The 6830-nt window shown below is 41.8% G+C and overlaps 1 pseudogene; it reads left to right on the top strand.

Moving 5' to 3' along the window:
* The first annotated feature begins 233 nt into the window (after positions 1-233).
* LOC121159101 lies at positions 234-341 on the top strand (annotated as a pseudogene).
* Positions 342-6830: the final 6489 nt, after the last annotated feature.

Here is a 6830-nt window from a genome sequence, read left to right as displayed (position 1 = left end):
GTCTCAATGTCATGGCATATAGTTAGAATTCCTCTTACGCTATTTCGACGTGACATTCTGAGGAGAATGTTTACTTGAATGATTAACTGCTGCTTGAAAATGAACTGTGGTGCTGGGTGGGTAAAGGACAGAAGTGCCGACTCTTCTGAGATTTGAATAGGAAAGTGTGTCTCCTTGACTGTCCTCCTGTGGTTGCCCCTCCTCCGCTTTCTACAACAATCAGTCAAACCACTTTCACTTCTTAGCCTTTTGGCTAAGATCAAGGGTAGTATCTGTTCTTATCAGCTTGAATCAGTTTTAACACAGCTGTTAAGATTGAAATAGATAATTGTGTATCATTATTCACAATGCGTAAAGACAGCAATAGGACACCAGAGTCATTGTGGCTCTGCTCCTGTGAGTTTTTCCCCTAGAGTCCATTACAATAAACAGAACCAAAGGCCAAGTGTGGATTCTGCTTCAATTCTGGTTCAGTAATGGTTAAGACCAGTGAAAGCCCAGCCTGTTATGGTGTGTTGTTTGTAGTGGATTCATTGCACAAGGTCACTGCAGCCAGCCAGAGACCATCCTGGCTGTGATGGAAGTCCAGCATTCGATGGTTACAGAGCTGCACCTTATAACTAGAGCGGGTCTAGAGCTCTGGTCTGAAGATGGGGAACCATAAGGATTTTCCCTCATTGGGTTTTGCCAGCCCAGCTTTGAGTTTCCTGTCCTGTGGTTCCTTACTATGTGTCTTAGGTTGAAGGAAAGGTCATCCATACTGACCCTAAGCTGGGAGCTACCTAGACCTCAGTCCCTGCAGCCTACAAAATCTTGGGGGTACTTGCCAGGCCACATGAGTCTGGCATACAGCTCTCCACCTGAGGTCAGGGTGTGTCCAGAGGCGCGGTAAGTTTCTGCCTGGGGTAAAGACCATTGAGCTTTTCCCAGTGAGCAGTCTGGATAACAGTGTTCTGAGCTGCAAGACAAGGTCCCCAGCTCCCTCTTCCCCCTGACTCTGTAGCAGCTGGTGACTCACTCTGTTTCTTTGCTGGTGGTCGTGGAGGGGTAGCAGAGGCAGAACCCCCACCCAGCCACATAGCTGTTTAGGGTCCAAGTACAGAAGCCCTAACACTGACAATGGCTTTTGTTTCAGTAGGCCTGGCTCTAAGATCATCTGTTCCTCCTCCTTCCACAAGCAGAAGTCTGCACTGTCCTGCCTGCACTGTCCTGCCTGCAGCCAGGCATCGGGGATGGGGAAGACAGTTACAGCAGCACTATCTTTACTCTGCAGATGCCAGGCACTGGCGCCTCTCCTGGCTTCTGTACTGAGGGTGATTCAGGGCACGGATAGCTGCTGACACAGCCAGAACACCTTCCTCAACCACCATCTTTCCCTGCCTCTCTCTTCACTCGTCTCATTCTTACACATCTAAAGCGTGGGTAGTAATTCCTCCCCTCGTAATTCAGAAGGAGTATGTCTGCATGCTGTTTCAAAGAACGTTTCGTAGTTGGTTGTCTATTTTTCTCTACTTCTGGGACTCCTGTGCAAGTTTGGAAGTTGTATTTATATCTCACTTCACCGAGCTGTCCTTCCAGTTTCCATCCTCGTTATTTCAGCCTCGTCAAGATGTGTCACTTTTTGATATTATTTTCATTCTTAGAATCCACATGTATATCAGTCTTTCTCCTCCCAGCTCCTCAATGGTTGTTTCTGGAAGAAGCTAGTCTTGTGTAAACCCATTTTGGCAAGAGTCAAGACTAATTGAAAAGTTAAGTTCTTCCAGTTCTTTTTCTTAGTGATCTGTACTCATTTTTCACATATTTGCCATTCGACACATGTTAAGTGGCAGCATGCTGGCTGCTTTTTAATTCAAGATATTTTAGAAATATTAGTTCACCTAACAATTTGGATTGGTAAAATTCAAATTTAGGCAGTAAGATTTGTAATCTGTTATAGTGTATATATGAATTTCTTATTTGATGAAAGAAAAATAAGTATGGAAGTATAAAATAGAATTCAGTCCTATTAGGTTGCATATTATCATTAATTTGGTAAGATTGTTTTTAGCACATGTATATTATTTAAGATTAAGAAATTTTACTTCGGGCCTGTCACGGTGGCCTAGCAGCTAAGGTCCTCGTCTTTCATGCAGCAGGATCCCATATAGGCGCCGGTTCTAATTCTGACCACCCCACTTCCCATCTAGCTCCCTATTTTTGGCCTAGGAAGGCAGTCAAGGACAGGCCAAAGCGTTGGAACCCTGTACCCACATGGGAGACCCAGAAGAGGCTCAAGGCTCCTGGCTTTAGATGGGCGCAGTTCAGGCCGTGGTAGCCTCTTGGGGAGTGAATCAACGCATGGAAGACCTTCCTCTCTGACTCTCCTCCTCTCTGTATATCTGACTTTCTAATAAAAATATAAGTCAATCTTTTAAAAAAAAAGAGAGAAAGAAAATTTTACTTCACCTTAAAGCTTTGGTTATTTGAGAGGATACCAATTAATATACCCTCTAAGTTTCCATAATTCTGTAAATTGCCCAAATTCTGTGAAATAGAAAGTAGTTTGTCAGACATAGCAAAAGGTCTCCAGAAGACCTATGATATGCCTCAAGTCCCCACAGAGCACATGATGGGGTAGACGGAAATAGAATCCTCAGAGCCCCCGTTAATGGCCGTGTCATAGCTGCCATTCCAGAGCCCCTTTTTGATGCCGACAGGTGCGGATTTCTCCCCTCGTGCTGTTCATATTCTCCCAGGTGATTCAACACTGCCTATGCTGTCCGACTCACTTAACCTGGACTTTAAAGCCTTCTCCCAGAAGGACTTCTGTGACCGATCCTGCCGGTACACCCATCATCTCGACTGGCTTCTTGAACTTGGGTTTAGATTGATACACAGGAAGACATGATCTGCTCGTTGTCATTACCAAACAAACCAACCTGAGATGAGGCAGGTGGCTTGTTACAGGGAGTCTCTTTAAGCTGTCTACCAGTGGATCATGAGACTCAACCATAAATTCAAGTGAGGCCAACTGGAGCTAGGGGAGAGAATTAAATGCCCACCAGAATCTGAGTTTCAATTTGAGGGAGTTATGGGCCAGGAGCCATAGCAAATGTAGTCAGAGAGGACATCAAAGGAATTGGAATGCAAAGCAGAAACTTCATCATAGGAAGAAATAAAGAATGCTGTCTCCAGCATTAAACCAAACAGAATTTGGCTTGCTGAGCTGTGAACTCCAAAAACCGTTTCCCCTAGCAAGGCTTCCAGGAGGCGTTAAACCAAAGGTCTGTAAGGAGTAAAGGTCAGTAACAATGCAGATTTTTTTAAAAATGGGAACAAGATTAGCAGTTCTTGATCTTATGTGATCGCCTGTGTTAGCTAAAAGCATTAGGAAGATGAGACTGCAGAATTAAGATTCGGGACTTTAAATTATCATCAGCAATGTGATGAGCTAGCATCAATTGCTCATTCACTGTTTTATCCTTCACTATATACGGGAGATTACTGAACACACCGTCCGAGAAGTGTGTTTTCTTTCTTATGACATTCACATTAATAAATGGCTAATCATTTGAAATCTGATCTGCAATGATCCTAAGCTCTTATAAGCATATGCATACAATAGCATCATTTCTTCCAAGTAGACATGACAACTCAAATGAAGCGGGTTTAATGTGAGCAGGCTTTATTGGAACCACTTAAGAACAGACTTTTCCCAGATGGCAGAACCCTAGCATCAGTAATTCAGCTATTTCTATTTAAAAATGATGCTGACTTAAGTTCACTCAAATGAGCAGTTCCTGTTTGAACTAACTTTTCATAAAGGTTGATAATAATGATTCATGAGCCTGCCTGATTCCTCCTTTGGAAAGTGTGACTTCTCTACAATTATAACCAGCACTGAAAAGCAAGCTTTCCTGAGGAGGTAAGTATGTGTGGATGCATGTGTGTGCCCGTGTGTGTGTGCCCATGTGTGTATGAGCAAGTGCAGTGTAGATCCTTTGCAAGGAGCCTCAAGCAAATGACTTTTTTCCTTCATGAAGAAAAGTGGAGTTAGCATACTTTCTTAGCAAAAGGGATTTCCAGGATCAAGCAAAATGTTGCAGATGAAAGAGCAGCCTGTTTTGAATAAGCAATTAGGGTATAAACACATTACAAGACGGAAAATAGTCAGCAAATGAAGCCCAATGAAAATAGATCTGTGGACCTGTTAGTTAACAGCAAGATAATAAATCGGCTAAAGTAAATAAGATATATACAGTAGAAAATTTAAGACAATTGGATTCTGTTCAGGAGCACGATTAAAATCACTAAGCATTTGATTTGTCTGATCAAGAGAGTAGGATTAAAAATAGCTTTGAAATGCAAAAGTTGGTGTTCACATGTACCCTATGACAGTTTAAGAAATAAGATTAAGACTGTTTCAAAAACACTTTATGTCAACACATTTTAAAATTTGGATGAAAGAAACCATTTCAATAGAATAATTTTCCTCACTGACTTAGGAAGACACAAATTATTTTTTTTAAAAAAGGCAAATGTATCCAATTTGAAGCCTCCATTAAAAAAAAAAAATCCTTCCAAGCCATATGTCTTTCCCATTGAACTCTACTGAACATTTCAATTAGGAAAAATACCAGTGTCACACACTCACAGCCAAGGTGCAGAATGCTGAAGCAATGCCGAAGCAGGCCAGCTCTCCCCCGTCCTTTCCAGAACCAAGAAACCCAAGCCTGGCCAGAGCATTCTGATAAAGGAATACTACCGGCTCATCTCCTTCCTGAACATGGGCAGGAGTGTCCTAACAAACCGGATGCAGTGGGGCTGGGAATGTAGAATGGGTTTTATCAAGTTTCAGTGCTGGACGAACTAAGGCAGGCTTCATGTGGAAGGTGCAATCTGTGTGATTCACAGCATTGGTCAGTTGAAGGACCGAGATGTTTATGATGATCTCAATAGATGCATAAACACTGCTTGATAAAGCACAGTATCAGTCCTTGCTGCATGTTCTTAGCAAAAAAAAACCTATTTCAAGCATAATATGTAATCATAAACTGCTGAAAATAGTTTCTTTGAGTAATGAGTGGGTAAACCTGTTGCCAATACATCCATGTGCAATTGTATCGGAGGTCCTCACCAGCTTAGAAAAGACAAAATTCTGCTCTTTTTAATCAAAAATTACACACTTGTCTATGTGCACGTGTACAAGAATCTACAGATAAGCCATTAACAATGATTTAGCAAGGCCTCTGGACACAAGATCATATGCATTTTTAAAAATCAGCAACATTTCTGATGGTTAGAACTTAAACAAAATTGAAAACTTAGAAATAAACCTGTTGATAATATAAAATGTGGTGAAACTCTTTGGAAATAAATATAAGAAAAGATGTGCAGTATCTTTGTAAGAAAACTCTAAATTGTTTGCTAAGAAAAAGAATACTGGTACTTATGAAGATATACCCATGTTCACATATTTGCAAATGCAATATTATGAATGGTCAGTTTCCAAATGATTCATGTCTTCAATTAAATTCTTGCCTGTGTTTGTGGTGGAGGGAGGTTGTAACAGAGAAATTAGAAAGGTGATTCTAAAGTAAGGAAATACACAAGGCCAGAATAAACCACGATCTCTTGAACAAAAAGGGATGAGTAGATGTGTTGTAGCTAGTGAAAATGTACAATAAAGCGGCAGCAACTAACGCAGTGTGCTGCAGTGCAGGGGACAAAGAAACCGCTGGGATATCAGGGAGGCCTTGGGCGCAAAGGACAGAAAGTCCTTTAACCGCAAAGACGGGACTCCCGATCAACGAGAAAACTTTTTTCCATAGATGATGTTGGATCTGGTACACCTGAAGATTACTGAACTTGGCCTAGACTTATAAATCAAATTTCAAATGTTAGATATGGATTTTAAAAGATAAAATCGAGGCTTTCTGTGGAGGACAAAACATTTTAAGAAGTCTACAGAAACATTAATTATAAGGGAGAAGGTGAACTATGCTATTATAGAACTAATAAGTTCATCTAATCATGAGAAAGTGTCAGAGAAGTCCAAATTGTATTTAATTTACAAAATTCTTCAACAGTACTATTTTTTAAATTGCTTTATTTTGACAAGCTCTACATAGTTGATTAGGGCACGAAGGGTCAAGGGCTACAGGAAAGTGGGTAAGGCTATTGTTTCCACATTACTGGAATATAAAGGCAGAAGCCCCACTCAGCCTCCCACCCATTCCAGGTCCCCAATGTAGGGCGTGCTCTGAGGTCCTGCTCAAGTGGTTTTGATAATAGTTATGAATTACTGCCAATCTCGCCATTACAAGCATAATGACATCTCTCCAGAATCCACTGGTTGTCATAGTCCACCTTAGGGTCTCCATTTGCCTAGATTTTCACTGTCAACCCATGGCTGTGGTGGTTGATTGACTTGTTCTATCCTCCATCCTCTGTTGTGGTACCAGGTGTCCTCTGCAGGTTCCGATGGACTGCCATGTCCTCCATGTGCACCTGCGTATGCTGTCCACTGCTCCGTCTGAGCTTCTGAGGAGGTTCCGCTTTGACACTTGCACTCCATGGTCAGACCATGGAACCTGCACTTCTCATGGTTGGAGTTCTGAGTGACTGCGAAGATTCCCCAAAGAAACTCTATCTGAGGTGATCTCATACTGTGGGCTAAGGAGTGAATGGCGCTTATTAAATCGAGCAGTAGCAGCAACTGGGCTTGTGGAAACACAGGCTGAACTTTTAACCCTGCAAAACACCTGGACTCATATTCCAGACTGAGAAGAGTTGGGCTCAGCTATATGGACTGAGCAGAACTAGGTGCAGCTGTATGTCATTTTTTG

Source organism: Ochotona curzoniae, unplaced genomic scaffold (assembly GCF_017591425.1).
Source record: "Ochotona curzoniae isolate NIBS_2020 unplaced genomic scaffold, NIBS_Ocur_1.0 contig_4064, whole genome shotgun sequence".
NCBI classification, from domain to species: Eukaryota; Metazoa; Chordata; class Mammalia; order Lagomorpha; family Ochotonidae; genus Ochotona; species Ochotona curzoniae.
This window is presented reverse-complemented; position numbering and strand designations above follow the sequence as displayed.